Source organism: Halichoeres trimaculatus, unplaced genomic scaffold (assembly GCF_033239565.1).
Source record: "Halichoeres trimaculatus isolate MK-OKI-2021-1 unplaced genomic scaffold, fHalTri1.1 fHalTri1_scaffold_9, whole genome shotgun sequence".
Classification (NCBI taxonomy): domain Eukaryota; kingdom Metazoa; phylum Chordata; class Actinopteri; order Labriformes; family Labridae; genus Halichoeres; species Halichoeres trimaculatus.
Window position 1 is genome coordinate 3,885,948 of NW_027437188.1, and position 19,108 is coordinate 3,905,055.

The 19,108-nt window shown below is 40.8% G+C and overlaps 1 protein-coding gene across 1 annotated transcript in view; it reads right to left on the minus strand.

The window, feature by feature from the left end:
* Positions 1-13,313, minus strand: part of kcnj5 (potassium inwardly rectifying channel subfamily J member 5) — a 44,404-nt gene extending 31,091 nt beyond the window's left edge. The window contains exon 1 of the mRNA XM_074679917.1: positions 12,983-13,313. The gene's annotated coding sequence lies outside the window, so the exon portion shown is untranslated. The remainder of the gene's footprint in view (positions 1-12,982) is intronic.
* Positions 13,314-19,108: the final 5,795 nt, after the last annotated feature.

A 19,108-nucleotide genomic window follows, 5' to 3' on the forward strand; every position in this document is an offset into this window, starting at 1 on the left:
GCCTTTTCCTTTCTAACCTGTGGCAAGCTCCATAATTCTCCCCCAGGGTGTGTAGTGTACTGAACAGCACTTGCTTCATGATTTAATTTCTACATTTTGGGGGTTTTAGGATAAAGTGGAACTGAAAGGTAAGGGCTGGCTTGCAGCAGAGCCATAAAATGAGGTTTATCGATACTAATCAAGGTTTAAAAAGCCCACCCCGGCGGATAATGACCTGAATTTGAATTCTCACTTGATCAACCAAATTGTAAACTGTTTTATTCTCAGTTTCTTTTCACTTCCCATTATCTGGAGGTAATCAATTCAGTTTTTCTGCTCTGTGGAGATAAACTATTTCCTTAAAATTTGCACAGACGTGCTGGTTTTGCAGACGCTGAGAATGCTGTTCCTGCACCAAGGTACGAGTCTCCCTAAAATGAAATTGTTTACTTTTCGGGGAATCCAATCAGCAGTTTTCCCTGAATATGTATATATATTTATATAACATTTATGTATTTCCATAACCCGTCCAGCTTTTGACCTCGCAATACTGCTTATTCTGCTGAGCATGACATGGTTACAAATGGCAGCCGGATGTTGCAAACTCAGCACTATTCTGTCGTTTACAATACAGATCCTGCACAAGTGGGCTCTCATCCATAAGTTTTGAGGTCATAGCTTGCAGATTTTTGTTCGTTCATCAAATACTTTGCTGACATCAGAGAAACAAATCGTCCAGAATAAGAAAAAAAAAGAAGACATGGACAGCACCAGAGACGAGCTCATCAAGATTACAACAGCAGCTATTTTTTTTATATCTCGGTGTCAGATAGATATCTACACTGGTGGAGTTGTTTCAGCTTATCTGCAGTCTATGTTTCTCGGCCGTGGAAGCTCCAGAACTTCGCCTTTCCCCGATTCCCCATCCTCCTTCTCTTTTCCCCTTGAGCGAAGAGCAAAGAGTCATGGTTACCCGGTCTGTCGTGGTTGTGTCTCAGGCTAAGATTGGCCCATAAAATAACATGGCTTCATCCCTATCTCTGCTCACTTATGACACTTTGAGGTCGGGCAGGTCAAATGACTAAAAACATCCCCAGCTCGTTTGGCTCCAGGCCCAGCAAACGCACACACGCGCGCACAAACACACACACACACTTCATACCATCCCTCCCTCCATTTACCCATTATGCCGATAGTGAGCTGAGTGTATCCAGTTGTGTCCTTCTCATGGATGACCTTCTCTGGAGTGACACTGCTGCACGGAGACGTTTGACTCACATTGGAGAAACAATTTCCCTAATGATACATCCAACTCTTTGCCTTTTATTTCTCATGCCCACACACACACACACACACACACACACACACACACACACACACACACACACACACACACACACACACACACACACACAGATATCCCTCTCTTCTTATGTAACTCATCAGTTTTCCTTTAACCCTCATGGGTTGCTTACATTTAGAAGGTAAACAGAGGAAAAAAAGCTGTGATAAAAACCGACCTAACCCAAAACAGCAAATATTGGGTTTTTTTTTTCTATTATTTTAACCCTTAAGATGTCCATTTGTTTTTTTTGTTGTGTTTTTTTTTCGGTTGTTAAATGCGAGTGTGTTGTGTTTAGAAGTACAATGGGAAAATGGTCCCATCTCAAGGTAAATAGTAAAGATGAAAACTGTGCTTTCTTTCTCTAAAATGAAACCCTGAAATTAGAGAATTCATGATTTGACAGTGTCATGACTGTGCCATCAAAAACTGTGGTTATCATCGGAAATTTTTGTCCTCTGTTACACGAACGGCTGGTAAAAGAAGAATCTGACACTGAAAAAAAAAAAAACCTACAATGAATCAAATTCAGTAATTATCTTATTTATGTTTAGGCCTCATCGCAAAGAAAAATCCACAGCCTCCAACATTTATCATATGAAATTTTTTTTTATTTTTGTTTATTTAATTTTTAATAAAAACACTGACATCATGCAATTAAATAGACATTTAAAAGGTAAAAATAATAATAATAATAAAATAATAATATTTGGTATGCTTGATTAGGACTGAAATTAATTCTAGATCTAAGGAAAAAAAAGAGGAAAAAAAAAAAATCTGTTTTGTACATGAAGCAGGTTTTTGTAGTGGGCATGTTTGCCCTCAGTTTACCTTATATATATATATATATATATATATATATATATATATATATATATATATATATATATATATATATATATATATATATATATAGCGCATCAAATTTACTTAATTTACTAATCATATGTGTATTGAGGCTGAATTATTATTATTATTATTATTAAAAACAAGCCCTCTAGCATTTTTTGTATGAAAATGGACCAATTTTATGTTTGTTTGTTGATTTTTTTTTTTCCCCCATAAAAACAGTGACACTGTGTCATTGAATTGGCATTCAAAGTATTAAAATATTAACGACAATATTTGGTAATGACTTTGGTAAATTGAATTAAGAATGAAGTTGATTAAATGATTTCAGGAAAAAAAAAAAAAAAGTAGTAAAATATCTTTTGTTTTTGTAGCAGTTTTTTGGCAGAGGACATTTTTCTTTTCCCTCTGTATATGTGAAAGGCTCTTAAATGGGCCCCGAGTGTATTGTTTACCTAAGGAAAAAATAGATATTTATTTTCAAGATTTTTCATGAAAAAAAGTACTTTTGAATTTCATTTCATTTGGAGGAACACTATCAAAATCACGGAAAAAATTGAGCCAAAAATGAGCTGAAAGGAAAAAAATGTCCTGATTACCTCTGAGGGTTGACAGTACAGTCTTTCAGTTTATGTTTTTACAATCATGATATAGCAGAAGCTTGTTTTTTAGTTCCAATCTTACTCCTCCATGAGATAAAAAGAGAGAGCAAAGAAAATTTCCATCGTGCTTTGAAGAGGAGCCTGGATGGGTTTGAAACCAAGCACCTCCTGTACCCAGATACCCACTTCAACCAGAGCGAGCTGGAGCATGAGAAACGTGACAGAAGGATGAAGTGTAAGGTTGAGTGTCAAAACACGCTCCCTGACACCATTCCATTTTTTGTACGAGGCATTTCTGTCAGGCCCTCGCTGTGATTTGTGGCTTTGGATCCAAGAATGTCTTTTCACAGCAGCGTCTCAGAGGGCAAACATTGCTAAGTAAAGCAGTGAATGGTAATGAGGGGGAAGCATGCATGGAGTAGAGTGATCTATGTTCAACAGTAAATGTATTGTGGTTTCACAGTAATTACTATGTATTGCAAACAAAGTGTGTAAATCAGAGCCACCTCTGCTCTTCATCTGCATCACACTTAATCATACTACACAGCCTGTGGTTCATTAATCTTCTGCTTCACCTCACTGTAGAGGACAGATGAGCAGGGGAGGATGGGACGAGGCAGGATGGAGGCCGTGAGCAGGGGCGGGGCGGGGCTGCAGAGCCAGGCGGCGCATGGCGAATACTGGAGGAGCCAAAGGTCAAATGGTCTTGATTGGAATTCCTGACATGCTTCACTGTGTCCCCGTGCTTGTCCCTTTGAGGAGCCTCCTTCTCTGTAGTCATCACATGCCAAATCAGGGCGAAATGAGATTACAGCCCAACAGTTCCATATTAACAATCCTCAGAGCAGCTTGTTGGGCAAAGCAGCTGAGTAATGCACCCTTTGCTCAAGTGCACTTCCTGACAAGGTGTCCTTTGGTGATGAGCTTAACTTCTGTTGATGACAGATGCCAGCGTGAGTGAGTGTGAGCCGAGTAAATGTGAAGCAAGATGATGCTGAAACATGTCGCCCTGATCATTTACTCTTAAAACCAGAGCTGAAGAGGCATGTTGAATATAAAATCAGTGCAGACTTTGTTAATCATGCTTCTTTTCCATTTCTAGCTGCACATTCATGGAGATGAGTTCCACTTGGGAAATAGATTTTTACACTTTTGAACATGCTTATGCAAAACCTGTATGACCAACAAAAACATCCCCCTTAAGATGCTGTGATGTGTCTGCCTCAACCCCCTCCTCTGCCTCTCTCTGGATGTTGATATTTTGGATGTATCGGGACGTGTCTGGGTGTAGAGTGGGCGTGGTTACACCAGCCAATCACAGCATACTCAGCGCACAGGTGGCTTTGCATGTTGATTAGCAAGTGGAGGATGCTACCCTGAGTGTTCACCATGGTGAAGGTAACACAGAGAAAGAAAAACAAAATGAAACAAAACACCAAACCAAGATAAAGCTTTTTACTAAATAAGGGTGATTCTTGACTCAACTTTTTACTTGCTTTTGGGCACTTGGAGAGCGGCAAGGGATGAGGGGGAGCTAATAGTGGGTATGTGTCAAATACACGTTAACTTGTGCTAACATGCCAAGTTAGATGCAATGACACAGGTGATTGCTGGGCTAGTGCGTGTGTCTATTAAGTCCAACTAATTCTACTAGCAAGTAATGGAAATTCCTGCTGACCCTATCTAAAACAAAAATAATCCTGATTTTACTCCTGAAATTGAAGTTTCAGCTGTCCTTTTGTTTTACCAACTGCACTTTCAAGTTTTAAAGAAGACAGACTTGATTGCATTCACACTGAAAGATGCACCATTTCCAAAAAACATTAACAAAAGATTAACTCATTACGGAATCTAAAGAAAGATACACAACAGTGACATTTTCACTGTCTCTAGCTTCATGGTTCAATTTACCTATGGCTAGGTCCCACCCACGAACGTGAGGAGCCAATCACAGTGCGTATAGCCTCTTCAAATAGACGCAGACATTCTCTTCCTGTACGCCAAATTAAGTACAATGCAGAGGGTCAGTTTTTGTTCGGTCTTATATGGTTTTCTAAAATCTCGAGTTCAAAAATGGTCTGACAGTGATCAAGGGGTAACCGTAACTCCAAAACAAGGTTTCCTGAGGGGCTGGATGATGGGGCGTATTTTTAATACATACACACAAGCACGTCTGTGCAGTAGACCACAACATCAACTCTGAGTGAATAAAATGAAGAGGGATGTCTCCATCTGTTCTAAGGTAAGCTGACATCATATTAGAGGCAGCAGGTTGTGACTTTACTGTAAAGAAATATAAAGTTATCTTAAACACTAGAACCACCACTGTAGTCTGACTGACGCTTTGGGATTTTCTCTAACAGTAGCTTAAGTTAGCCGAGTGTTAGCTTATAGCTGTGTTGTTCATCATGTCTCTTTGTTTGTTGGGAGTTCATTGGACTGTTTTGTTCTAGTTTTTGTTCAGTGGTGATTGTGCATCATTGTTAGCTGTTGTCCAAAGGGCTCTAGTTAAGCTAACGTTAGCTTCTGGAGCTTAGCTTCATGAGCTAATCTGTAAAAGCTGAGATAACAAAGGTTGGCAAACATCGTGCTAAAGGAGTCAGTGTAAATCCAGCTCCAAACTGACAGAGACACACTCTTGGTAAAGGTGGTAAAAAAGACCAATGCTGATCCTCAATCTTTAACTAAGATAGTGATAGCAACGAGATGATGTTTATCACATATGTTTAAAGGGGACATATCATGCTGATCCCTGATTTAATACTTACATATAGTATAATAAATTTGAAAACAAGACCTGACACCCCCTGAATTTTCAAAAAATGAGATATTGTTTTTTTTCTTATATCCTAGAATGAGATGTGATGCCTCTGAAAGTAGGTCATTGCCAGTTGGCCGCAAGATTTCGACCGTTGTGACGACACGAGGATCCTTTCTTTTTATTGGAGTAATCTGATGAAGCAGCTCCTCCTCTGTGATGTTAGTTAGTCACACAACCGCCACCGAGGGATACACCCACCAAGAGCCGACTATTAACGTATGAACTATACATGTTACAGTACCGGTCTGACTCACCACACTGAAGTGTCCTGAGATGATCTGTGTCGAGGTGGATTTTCTTCCTCCTGAGCTGCAGGACCGTCCGGGTCTGACTCGGGGTCCAGTACAAAAGGACGCATCCTACACTCTGCCATTTTATTAGTGCTATCAATGCCTTACGGTGAAGTTTTGGCAAACAGCAAACTCGCTCGGTCTGCTCCATTCAATGCGGCGATTTTGTAAATACTGCCATGCTGCAAAAACCGCCCCCTGGCTCTACCCCCTCCGCCCCTCTGATAGAACTGACCAATCAAAGGACTGTGACGTTGCGAGGTTACTGGAGGTCATTCTTAAAACGGAGCGTTTCAACAAGATCTTCAGAATGGCCTAAAATGAGGATATTGAGAACGCTATTGTGGGACAATGAAGGAACTAAATGACTTGTACTGAAGGCAGAAATGGTTTACAGGCAACCCAGTCTGGCATAGTGAAAAGGAGAAACAAGCATGATATGTCTCCTTTAAGTCAGGATCTGTAAATTTTGGCTTGGAACTGAAGCTTTTTTATTGACCCTGTGAACAATATGATTAATATTTCACTCAAATGTGGAGTTCCGACCCTATTGGTGACTTCTAGATGATCTGTGATCTTTCTGTCTCCAAAATTCATCAACAGCATCCTGGGAAATGTCTCCTACCATGTTACCTGCCATAGCACCGGACACTGGATGTTCATTGTTTGTCTAAGTGAGTGGAGGGGGCGGGGCTTAGCCATAGGTCAATTGGATCAGGCCTGTCTTTACACAAAATGACACCCCCTCCAGCTCTTTGCTGATCTTTTTTCACGAGACCTGATTTGAATTGGGAGAGGCAGCTTAGTTAATTACTTGTTGCTAGCTAGCACATTCCTGGGGTCTATAGTTATCAGGATGTAGATAAACCTATTTTTTTGACTGTATATATGGGTAGCAATGTGCAACCAAACTTCTCCCTCTTGTTAGTGGTAGCCACGTGTTGCTGTGTGAACATCTCTGTAAAGAAAAAGAGGTGGTTACAGGGGCTTGCTATAGCACAAAAGGTGGGCAATAGCAGCAGTTTCTTTCTTTAATTTATTTTTTTAATTTTGTCTTTTTTTGTCTTGAAACAAAAACTTGAATTAATTGATAAAATCAATACATTGCCTAGGCCAAGCTGTGGATAAATTAAATGTGTTTTCAACATCGTATCCACACTCAATGATAAGCAACATCTTTGAATATAACAAATGCATGTTTCAGATCTCTTCTTTTTGCACAACAAAGCTAAGCTAATTTGGTTTGCCATCACATCAGTCTGTATGCAATATAACTTTTACTGTGCTACTATGTGTATACATCAGTGAAGGAACATTTGCAGTTTAGGTAAAAGTAGTTGTAGAGCTGTTATTTTAAAGTATATAAGATATGAAGCTGCATAGTTGATATTCTCCATGAATGCAGGAATCCTGCAACAGTCACATAAACCTGGATGTAATTAAGTGAAACTTGCCCGACCTGAATGCTTATCAGTTGCATGTGAGGCATCAACACATCTGTCACCATATGTCAGACAAAGGAATCCTCATGAATACAGCTGAGACTCTTTTGTTCAAATAACCCCAGATAAAGGCTCCTTTAGCCCCAGTGGCTAAGCCAGAAGCTGGAGACTCTAAAAACCCATTTCATTCTACATAACCTGCTGCCGACAGATAAGACCATGAGCCATTATGAAGATTCTTGAGATCTACTTAACGTGGACACGGGACGAATGCTGGAATGCATTTTCACAGTGCATAGACTGAAATGTGTGAGAGGGTTCATGGGGCTGTCTTTTTGGTTACAGTTACTTTTCAACACAAATTGTATTTTTTCCTAACTCCCCTAGAGGTATAAACCGTACAAATGTAGACATTCCTACTAATTAATCACACACCAAGTGGATTTACTCAGACTTTAGTGTTCTCTGCTGTTGTATCCAGGGACTCTGGATGTGTGTCATATATATTCTTTAATGACAGCTCACTACAGTGGTAGTGAGTGAAACAACAAACACAGAACAAATCAGTAATCTCAGAAACAGTTGTTTCCCTTCCAAACAGAGGGTGAAGGTGTGTTTGTGCTGCTCGTAGGCTGAGGCAAAGGCACTGTATGCACTGTAGCAGCATAATGTGTGACATGACTGTTGTACAAATACATGCATTGTGAAGTCATTTCTGAATCAGTGAGTGGGTCTCAGCATAAATCTAGTGCATAACCATCTTTGTTGATGCTCTGAAACACAGTAAATACGGGGACTTGAATTTGCATAGGTTGGAGATTTCTGAGGGAGGATTTATAGATTTACAAAAGAGTGATGTGCCTGAGGATGACAAGAACGGGAGAGAGAAATTTTATGCTGCTCGTCTGATCCTTTCAAATTTTAAGATTGGATTAAATTCAAACATGGCATACAAAATGCTAGGCTTTATGTATATATATATATATATATATATATATATATATATATATATATATATATATATATATATATATATATATATATATATATATATATATATATATATATATGTATATATGATTTAAAGTCATTTGGGCTGGCATTAAACATTTTCTGAAGACCCCCCTTAGAATGCAACTTCTCACCTTTTGTGCAATCATAGATCCTATTTTGTGTGAATTATTAATGTGGTCAAATTACAACTTGGTGAAGTTTGTATCATGCAACCACTGTGTGACTGCTTTAATCTCCTGAGACCTAGTGTTTTGCCTAGTATTCATTTTTTATTTCATCTTGCTATTTGGCTTAAGTAAGCCCAAATAAGTATAAAACTAAACTTGGTCTTTGTACATAAAGTTTGGTTATCTTTATTCAGAGTTTGCTGTTGGTTATTTTTTATTGGTGTTATCTACTTAAACACACTCTTTTTCTCCCACTGGAGTGGGTGTTATGTTGGGGTATCACCAAAATATGACATGGGCATGGCCCTAAATGTGGCCAAAGGGTCAAAGTTTTTTCTTTTTTTTTTTTAATGAAGTATTATGGGTATGAGAGGCAGGAATGTAATGCCCACAGATGTGGAAGCTGGGTCTCAGGGAGTTAATCATAATTAACACAGTGCAAATCTGCTTGAAATTCTTCTCTGCTTTGTCCAGTTTTATCCAATCCAATCCAATCCACTTTATTTATATAGCACATTTTAAAAAAACATTTATGTTCACCAAAGTGGTGCACAGTTAAAATCACATATGAGAATATCAATAAAAGAAATAAAATCAATTTAAATAACACATAGAAACAAATAAGAGTCATAAAAAAGGGGTTAAGACCATAAAAGACATAAAAGGACATGGATCACACAACTCTCATGCTGAGTTAAAAGCCAAAGAATTAAAGTGAGTTTCAAGACGCGATTTAAAAGTCGTTAGAGTGGGGGATGTTTTATTTTGAGTGGCAGATCATTCCACAGTTTGGGAGCCACCACCGAAAAGGCTCGATGACCTCAGGTATTTAAATGAGTTTTTGGGACCACGAGGTGAAAGTGATCAGCAGACCTCAGAGACCGCGAGGGGGTGTAAATATTTAAAAGATCGGAGATGTACTGAGGTGCTGATCCTTGAAAAGATTTAAAAACAAATAATAAAATTTTAAAATTAATCCTAAAATTAACGGGAAGCCAATGGAGGGACTCCAGGATCGGGGTGCGGTGTTCATGCTTTCGTGCTCCTGTTAAAAGATGAGCAGCTGCATTCTGGACTAGCTGTAAGCGTGCGAGAGAAGCCTGATTTACACCAACGTAGAGAGTATTACAGTAGTCTAGTGGCGTAGAAATAAAAGCATTAATTATCTGCTCAAAGTCTTTAAAAGATAAAACCGATTTAATCTTGGATAAAAGCCGAAGGTGATAAAAACTGGATTTAACAACTGAATTAATTTGTTGATCCATTTCAAAATCACTGTTTTATGTTTTAATATAAAGGAAAATTGGTCAACATTGCATTGCAGTCCGATTTGTTTGCTGTCTGGGATATCTTGTTAACATTACAGGCTGGTAGATGCTGCCATGACCCCATGCCTGACCCCTCTCTTGCCACCTAGCAAAAGTTAGCTCTGTGAGGAACATGTGTAAAGAGGAAACATTTGAATATTTCAGGTGCACCCAAGGGGTGAAATCTGTTTTTTTTTTTCAAAATTAAGATTATGTGGAAGTGCTAAAAGTTGCAATTCATTGGTAATCCACTCGAAGCTGGGTGAAACCATGCACACACAAAGCCAAAAAAAAAAAAATCTTTTACAACCTAGGTCTAAAATGCCAATGTTGCCATCGGCACACACTATTTTTTCCCCAACTCCATTAAGAAGATTTTGGGATCATGAGTCAGCTCACGTGACTGACAGCACTTGGAAGGCGATTGGAAGAAAGCTCAGGCTGAAGTCATACCAGAAAAGTCCTTTGGTCCACTTGTTTGGTCCGGACCAAAAGCGGACTTTATTTTTTTTCATTTGGTGCGGTTTGTATTTAGATTGTACTTTTTGCAAGTGGACTATATTCTGTAAACACATCCATGTGTGTGACGATCAGTGCTCTCATTGGACAGCACTGACAAAGGGCGGCACACAGAATACAGACCCGGAAATGGAGGTAAACATGTGTTTGTGCTCTTATTAGAGCTGCAAAATCATTTTCAGTTTCAAGAGCAGCTCCTTCAAAGCAGGCTCAACAACACCGTTTACAATTTTGGAACAGCAAAGACGAATACGCGCAGCAAGGAGACGCTATGCTCTGCGTGTCCTGACCCACAACATGCTAGCAACAGCGTGGCTAAACAGAAGACGGAGGATCAGGTATGAACCAAAGATGGTTAGGTTACAGTGGCTTTATAGGCCCAAAAGGCGCATGTATCCTGTAGTTAGTTCAGATGGACCTTGGTCTGTATTCAGACCTGCACCAGAAAACCACAAACTGCACCAGAGTTCGTTTGGCAGCGGACCGAGACCACCTCAAAAAGTGGGTCTCAGTCTGGTTGTTTGGTCCGCACCAGGGTTCATTTGTGTCTTTTCACACCTGCATGAAAAGTCCGCACCAGCGTGGGAAACTAAAGCCCTAGTCCGTTTAAAGTGGACCAAACAGTCCAGGTCTGAATACGCCCTCAGAGTGTCATATCCAACATGGCCCCCGCCAACAATCAGCTTCACTACTCTGCATCAGAAACAGATAGGTGACATAGCAGAGACTACATTCATGTTTTATACAGTCTATATTGAAATCCAGATAAAAAGTGAGAACCACAAACAAAACCTGTATGTATAATGAAGGTACATATTATTTCAGCAGTCCAGCCTCTTCATGTAAATCTGTCCCCAGCCCTTGAAAAAAAGTGATTTTCATGCAGTGCTTGACATGCTTATACATTTTCCAGTTTTCCAGGGCTCTAAATACAAAAAAGATCTCCACGCCTGACTAAGCTCTTGACATAAATGCGCCTCTGCGGTAATAGAGAATTTGGATCTGCTAGAAAAACAGAGCTTTCCATACATCCCCCTGAGACACGCTGTCTTGACTAAATAAACAGATCCAATTAATTATTCACAGTGGCTTCTCTTTGGAGACTCTCCTGGGATCCTGCTGAGAACTACATCTGCCCTCTGCCCTCTTTAGTCCACCTGTCTGGGAGATGAGGACATGGATAATAACCAAGGTACACAGCGCTGAGTTGCATCTACAACGATAGCGCAGATAATAAGGTCAAAAGGCCATCCATCAAAACGCATTGAGTCTCTGCGGTTTGCACTGCCCCCTTCACTCCTGAGATAGCCAGTGATGGCTCAACCAGCTATTAGCAGGTACGTAATGGATGATAGTGTTGAAATGGGTGGCTTTTTAAATAACAGGTATTATGGGTTCATCAGTGTCAGGGTTTGAGTTTGTTTCACTTCACTTTCTTTCAAGCCAAGAATGTGCCATACGTTTTTTTTTTCTTTTAAAGGCTTCTAATGAGAGCAGATATGGCTGACACTAATTATTCCTCCAGTGTGCCAGAGAAAAGATATTAAAAAATGATAACTGAGTGCACTTGCTGTCTCTCTTCTCCCTGATGAGGCCGTATCATGAAGGGCAGGGGCTCTGGGGAGCCGGGGCTCGATTAATGTGGCAGCTTAGTCCACTGCATTGTCATCAAAGTTTTACAGCAACAACTCTTGAAATGCGTGTCCAGCAGAGTGCACTGAACTGGAGCTACAGTAGAAGAGAGAAAACAGCGATGTTCATCACACATTAAAGCAAGCAGCCCTAATCCTCAGCTCAGAGCGGGAGCTGCACGAGAATCAATATAAATGATTTCCTCTCAGTGCTTTTGATGTAACCTACAATATTCATGAAACGACTGCAAACAGCTATCACTGCCCCATGTCCTCTGCTTTATCTCCTGCTTTTATTGAACACAGAAGAACACCGAGGAGCTGAAGCACTGTGCACCGTGTGTCAACGCTACAAGATCCCCCTCCTCCACACGCACAGATGCACATTGACGCCAGTGTTGCTCCTGCTGCACTCGTAAAACTCCTGCATTGCACTAAGAGAACTACGGCTCTGCACATGGGTATCGAGCAGCGGGAGTGTTGACAGGTTTTTCTCTGCTTGCGTCAGAGGAATCAGAAGCCTTTTTGATTACCCTGCCCCCGCCGTGAGGATGAGGAGATGCATGGTGATGATCTATGTATCTCTGCGGTGACAGAAGGCGAAGAGGGCGAGATGTGGTGATAAAGGCTGTTACTGGAGGAGGAGGAGGAGGAGGAGGAGGGGGTAATCCTGCTACTTTCCCCATCATCACTTTCCCTTTTGCTGTTCTCTTCCTCTTGCATCGTCTCACATCTTCTGGTATTCTCCTCATCTCATTGTTTCACACTATCTGATCTTCACTTTCAGTAATGCACACTTTTTATTCAGCATTATGTGTTCAGTTACACATCCTCACATCCCACCTGAGGTGGGATGTGAGGATGTGTAACTGAACACATAATGCAATCACAGCATGCGATGCCTTCCACAGACAGATCGAGAGGAGGCTGCTCGTACGAGGAGCCACAGTCGTACCATGCATCAGCGGCTTTAAACACCCTCTTTGCTCTTTCTGTCCCTTTCTGTTTCCGAGCCTTACCTTCAGGTCTCTGCAGGAGTAGCTGGCAGGCTCCCTTCCAGGCATTTCACAGCTCCTCCGCTCCCCAGGACTGCGCACTCCTTCCCTGGCTTTGTTAAATCAACAACAGCCCTCCTTCCTCTCTCCTGCCACCCAGCTCCTTCTGCTCTTCACCGCTCTCTATCTACTCCTGTGTGAGAGGGGGGTCTGTCTGTGCATGTGTGTATGTGCATGTGTGTCTGAGGGGAGAGGAGGAGGAGGAGGAGGAGGAGAGAGAAGCACAATCAGAGTGGGTGAGAGAAGAGATGGAGAGGATGTAAATATGCGCGTGCTCTCTTGAACGCTCTTTCTTCCACACAGTGATTGGATTGGACCTATTGTCTCACAGGATTTGTCTTTTATAAAAGTGTGTGTTTATGCCTCTTTACACTGAGCCTCAGCATCCTTATGTGTACGTGTGTGAGTATACATCCACAGAAGGGGCTCCCGCTTTTGCACTGCAAAGGCAAAGCCAAATGTGTGTGAAAGAAAGTCAAGTGCAGTGGAAACGAAAGATGAGTTTTGTGTGTGTATGTGGGGTGCAGACAGGGAGAGAGCGATAGTGACGAGGAGTGTGGTATAATCAATTGCTCTAAAACTGCAGTTGAGAAAAAAAGCCCTGAGGGTTTGAAAGAGATATAAAGTGGAAGCGGAGAAAAAGAATCTCAGTGAAAAAAAAAAAAAAAGAACGACAAAGAAGGAGCTTCAGCGAGAAAAGAGGAAAGGGTGAGGTGAAAGAGCGCAAGCACAAAGGAATTTGGTAGAGGTAATGAATATCATTTCAGAATTAGACTGCATTTACTAAACCCCACTAATAAATTCTGATATGCTTCAGGAAAGAGGTGAAAAAAAGCCGATCTAAAAGTGGACTGACCTCAGCTTGGCCTTATTAGCATCAAATCAACTTTAATGAAGAGCTGTGTGAAGGTAAGCCGCTTCAAATGTTAAATCAATTCACGTAGCTTAGAAGCAGAATGGAGTGTCCTGATTCGTTTATTCCCTTTTTAACACATTTCACAGTGTCTGAAACAGTGTCTGTACATGAGAGCAGCACACACAGATGCTGATGCTCGGCATTGACTTCTTATCACGCACAGAGAAATCTGAATGTGGACTGGCCATAACAGAAGAGGAGTAATGAGACCAGGAGCAACAAGGGAGAGCGATAGGGAGATGATGATAAGTGGGGGAGGAGCGACAGAAGCAGCTATCACCACAAAGTCCCTTCATGTACTTCCTGCATTGAGTTTAGGAGATTTATGACTCTGCAGCCCCGCTTTGTTACTGCATGCCCCCCCCTCCCTCCCTTTACCTTCTCCCTGCTGAGTTGCAGGGGCACAGAGAGATGGCTATGAGATACTTCTTCTTTACCCAGCCGGCCGGTCGGGGAGCCAATGACAGCGGATTATGGAGCATCAAGGAGTGAGGCTGCAATAATGAGAAGCCTGGGATTTGGCAGAGGGATACGACATGTGGGCCGTGCGCTCTCACTCTCACTCCCAGGGTAGCAGTGCTAATCTCAGCAGTGATCATGAAGTGTTGGGGTTCTTAATTGTAAAAATTTTGGTCCTTGGGCGACAGAGCCACATGGATGGTGTGTGTGGATCAGCCCCTGGTGGTTCCCACTTGCACAGAATCAGAGCATGTGTAATTATTCCCCCTCCTGAGGTTCCTCAGTTATTGATCAAAGCTGAGCCCCTTCCACCTTATTGCCTCTGCTGTTCATCCTGTGGAGAGGGCCATTTGGTTAACTGTACCTCCTCACATTAATCACCCATCACACATTAATAAAGCTCCTTGGCACATTCATTATTACAAGTGCTTGGAGGAAACTTGTGTATACTTTGCACTCATTAGCATAACGCTAAAGGCTGTGGCTAACATAACATAATAGGCTCTTCATTTGTACTCTAAAAGATGATCCATAAGTGTTACCAGACTGTGACAAACCAGCCAAGGTGAGCTGCAGCGTAGCGCTGCCTGAAAGGGGAGTCGCCTGTTTATTCAGAGTATGATTCATACTCATGAATGCAATGTGCGTTCATACTGTAAAACACGCCTTATCAAGCATGTTTGGTGGGAACGTGTTGTCCTTGGTGTTAACCCTGTAGTCATAAAACCATCCATTAATCTGGAATTCAGCAGGGGAAGTGGTTTGGGAGTGGTGTGTGGTTGTAAATGATAAATTAACTGTTTATAAATTGTTATCTCCAGTCTATTAGATGCCACATTCATCCATTAACATCACCTTCATACCCTGGTGGTAGAGGCTGCTATGTAATGAGATCAACATTGTGCTTTAGCATTTGATCAAACTCCAGATCTTCCATTTTATCTAGCAGTCACTCTGTTTACAACGAGTCATTAATCCTTTCATATTCAGAATATTAGCTGTAACTCGGTTGCACACGGCCGTGTAAACACCAATAACCCTTTTTATAAAACGGTAAATGCTCATATTGCGGTTTTAAAAACCTGAAAATCACCCCTGGGTTACTCCTTCTGACCAGGATATTTGGTTATGTACACTCCTATCCCCATTGTGTTCTGGGTTTTTGAGTGCAGGAAGTCCGCCGTGCTGCTGCTGTTCCTAACATGAAAAGCAAGCGGAAATGACGCTCATTGTGGGATACATTGGAATACCATTTAAACAGGAATGATCCTGTTTGCTCGCACATGTAAACGGGTTATTCCTAATATTTCAGATACCAGAATATTAACCTTAGCCTGAATATTGACTGTATGTAAACGTAGCCACTGACAGATGCTATGGCAGGTGTTACTGTAGAACACAGAACAGGAGACATTTTGCTGGCTGCTATCGCTGATTTTTGGAGATCACAAATTTTGTAGAAGTCACCAAAAGGCTCTAAAGTCCACAGTGGAGGGATATGTGAATTATTTTATTGTTGAAAAGGTCGATAGACAACTTCAGTTACGGACTAAATTTACAGGTCACAGAGCAAAGCTGATACAGCATCTGGTTAGCATTAGCATCTCAGACAACAAGACAGATGATCAGCATTGGCCAGGACAAAAATATAACCTCCTTTTTACCATCTTTACCAAGAGTGTGTCTCTGTTAGTTTGGAGCTACAGTGTTTACACTGAATCATTCAGCATAACTTTTAACAACCTTTGTTATCTTAGCTATTACAGATAAGCTAATGAAGCTAAGCTCCAGAAGCTAATATTAGTTTAACCACAGGCCTTTGGACAACAGCTAACAATGATGTATGATCACCAAAGAACAAAAACTGGAACCAAACAGGCCAATAAACTCCCAACAAACAGAGAGACATGATGAACAACACAGCTAGAAGCTAATGTTAGGCTAACTTTAGCTTAACGTTACAGAAAATCCCATGGTGTCTGACAGACTGCAGTGGTGGTTCTAGTTTTAAACATTATTTCATAATTTTTTTACAGCAAGGTCACAATCTGCTGCCTCAAATACGATGTCAGCTTACCTTGGAGCAGATGGAGACATCCTTCTTCATTTTATTCACACAGAGCTGATGTTGTGGTCTACTGCACAACTTTATCCAAAGATAAAAAATACTTTTCTCTGTTCAGATGTGTCTTAAGAAAGCGTCAAAAATACACCCCATCACCCAGACTTTCAGGACACCTATATTTGGAGTTGCATTTACCCTATCAACATAGTTTGACCATTTTTAAACTTAAAATCTCCTTATAAAAAGGAAAGGACATTAACTTTCTGCGTTGTATTTGGTATTTGTATCAATGGACGTCTGGGCAGAGGAAAGAGGTATCTTTATTAAAGTGTTGCAAATAGATTGAAAAAAAAAAACAATAACAAAACCACTGCGCTGTAAAAACTTATCAGTGGATCAATGATGGAACCAACATTGGTTCAACTATCATAAGTTGCTTTCTATCAAAAACTTGCACTTTTGCTTTTATCACAACTCTATCATGATGTTGAAATTTTACAAATTCAAGACAATTTTGTAAATTATCAGCATGCCATATGAAAATTAGATATATATATTTTTTCTTTTGAGCAGATGTGAGCCAGAGTGAAGTTTTTGTGTAACTGTTTTATGTTGACATCTACTTGGGCAACAGATGGACGGCTGCTACTCTGGGGAGTGAAATGGACCAAGAGATGACATGGTGAAGGAAGACTAGACTGAAAGTTTGTTTACACTAACCCCTGGTTACATCGGAAATACTGATACACACTTTGTAAGTGCACTATAAAAATTTCACTGTAAAAAACAGTAAAATACTAGCAACAGAAATGGAGAGTAATGTCCAGTTATTTTACAGCGCATGTACTGTAATCTGTTTTTATGGTATAATACTGTATATCTGATTGCAGTTTATATGTGCAAAATGACAGTAAAAAACTGTTAACCCTGCTGCCAGTATAATTTTTTTTTCATAGCAAAGTATTTTTTGTTGTGATGGAGTTTGGTAACGGTGAGTGAGGAGGGAACACAGTGGATATGAGAACCTGCTGTACACTGAGATGTTGTGCAGTAGGCAATTAAACTACTGCCTAAGCAGTGATATTTCAAACTTAACGGAACAAAAACAAACAACTCAGTTTTTTTTCTCCATTTTAAAATTGGCCAACACACTGTAAAACTCATTGGGTACATTGTCCGCGCCATGTGGAACACAGCGGCCGGTACCCCTGCCAGTGTAACATCTCCATGTAAAGCTTCATCTTGTATCCACTGTGTTCCCTCCTCACTCACGGTTATAAAAACCATCACTACAAAGCTACTATGCTTTGAAATAACGGTAAAATACTGTTGGCAGGGCAGCCAGTACTCATTATTTCACAGGGAATTGTTTTTACAGGGCTGTATTTAAACCTAACCAGATTTTATTGTTGAAATTTTCTTTTACAGTAATTTGGTGCAGTGTAGCACATATCACAAATAGTGTTGTTGGATTGTGATAGATTATTGAAAATGTAGGTATTCATTCTGGTTTTACTCTGAACATCTTTCTGCTGTCTCAGTGTCTAATTTTCCACCCACACACACTCATCCCTGCTCTGCTCTGCTAGCCCTACCATTTACAGAAACACTGATTTTGCCTCAGTTTTGCTTCAACTACCCACAGTGGTACAAACTCTCCCCACCATCCCTCTACTTTTTCACATTTGGTGAGGTATAACACAGGCATAAGAGTCCTGTCTTTAACTGCCTGTGTATAAGGAGCTATATTAGGCCCTAAAGGGAGAACACATTGGTCCAAATCAGCAACCCCCCCTGAAGCCCCCAGTCAATAGTGTGTGTCAGGTCATCGTCATCAGGGGAAAGACTCATCATTTCAGAGGTCATAACAGGAGAGAGAAATTAGTTCTGCCTTGAATGGAATGAGGAGGTGAGAAGGAAGTGTCATTTTTTTAATCCTGCTTCTACTCCCCTGGCTCCAGTTCCTTTTTACTATGGCCTGCCCCCTCCAACCCCCCCACCCCTTCCTCTTCATTCATTCTTCCTTTGGATCCATCCCTCCTCACTCTCTCTTACTTCCTCCCAGGCTTCATTAGCTCTGATTGATCTTCTTGTCAGAGCTCATGGCACAGCAATGAACTGCATTGTTACCAGGGACACAGAGAAAAAAAAAATAAAGAGAAAGGAATCAGGGGCCACCCACAGTAAACATCTCACTACAAAGACTCGGTTGAGGAACTCAGGTGTCTGAGAGTTTCCCTGCTTTTGTGTCTGTTGAGATGTTTCCTGAAAACATGACACATGAGGAAAACTGATTTGTGGGTAGTTGTGCAGAACTGCCTTAGGTGCTTTGCTTTCTGGTTCAAGTAAAATATAAAAGAACTGTTCAACCATGCGCCTTTTGTGCATTGGTATAAAACAAAGCGCAGGCATGCATTTAATAGCAAAGAGGACTGGTGAATGCATGAAGAAACAAGGTATGTTTGCAATGAAAAGTGTATAAATTATTAAACAATATGTCTCAGCGAGCCAGTAGAGCTTGTCCAGAACAAATCCACTTCTGTCAACACACTGACCAAACGCAGTTACAGAAAAAACAAATTTAGGGTTCAGTGACATCATGTACTTATCATTTTTGGATCTGTAGTAATTTCAACATGGAACCTAAGGA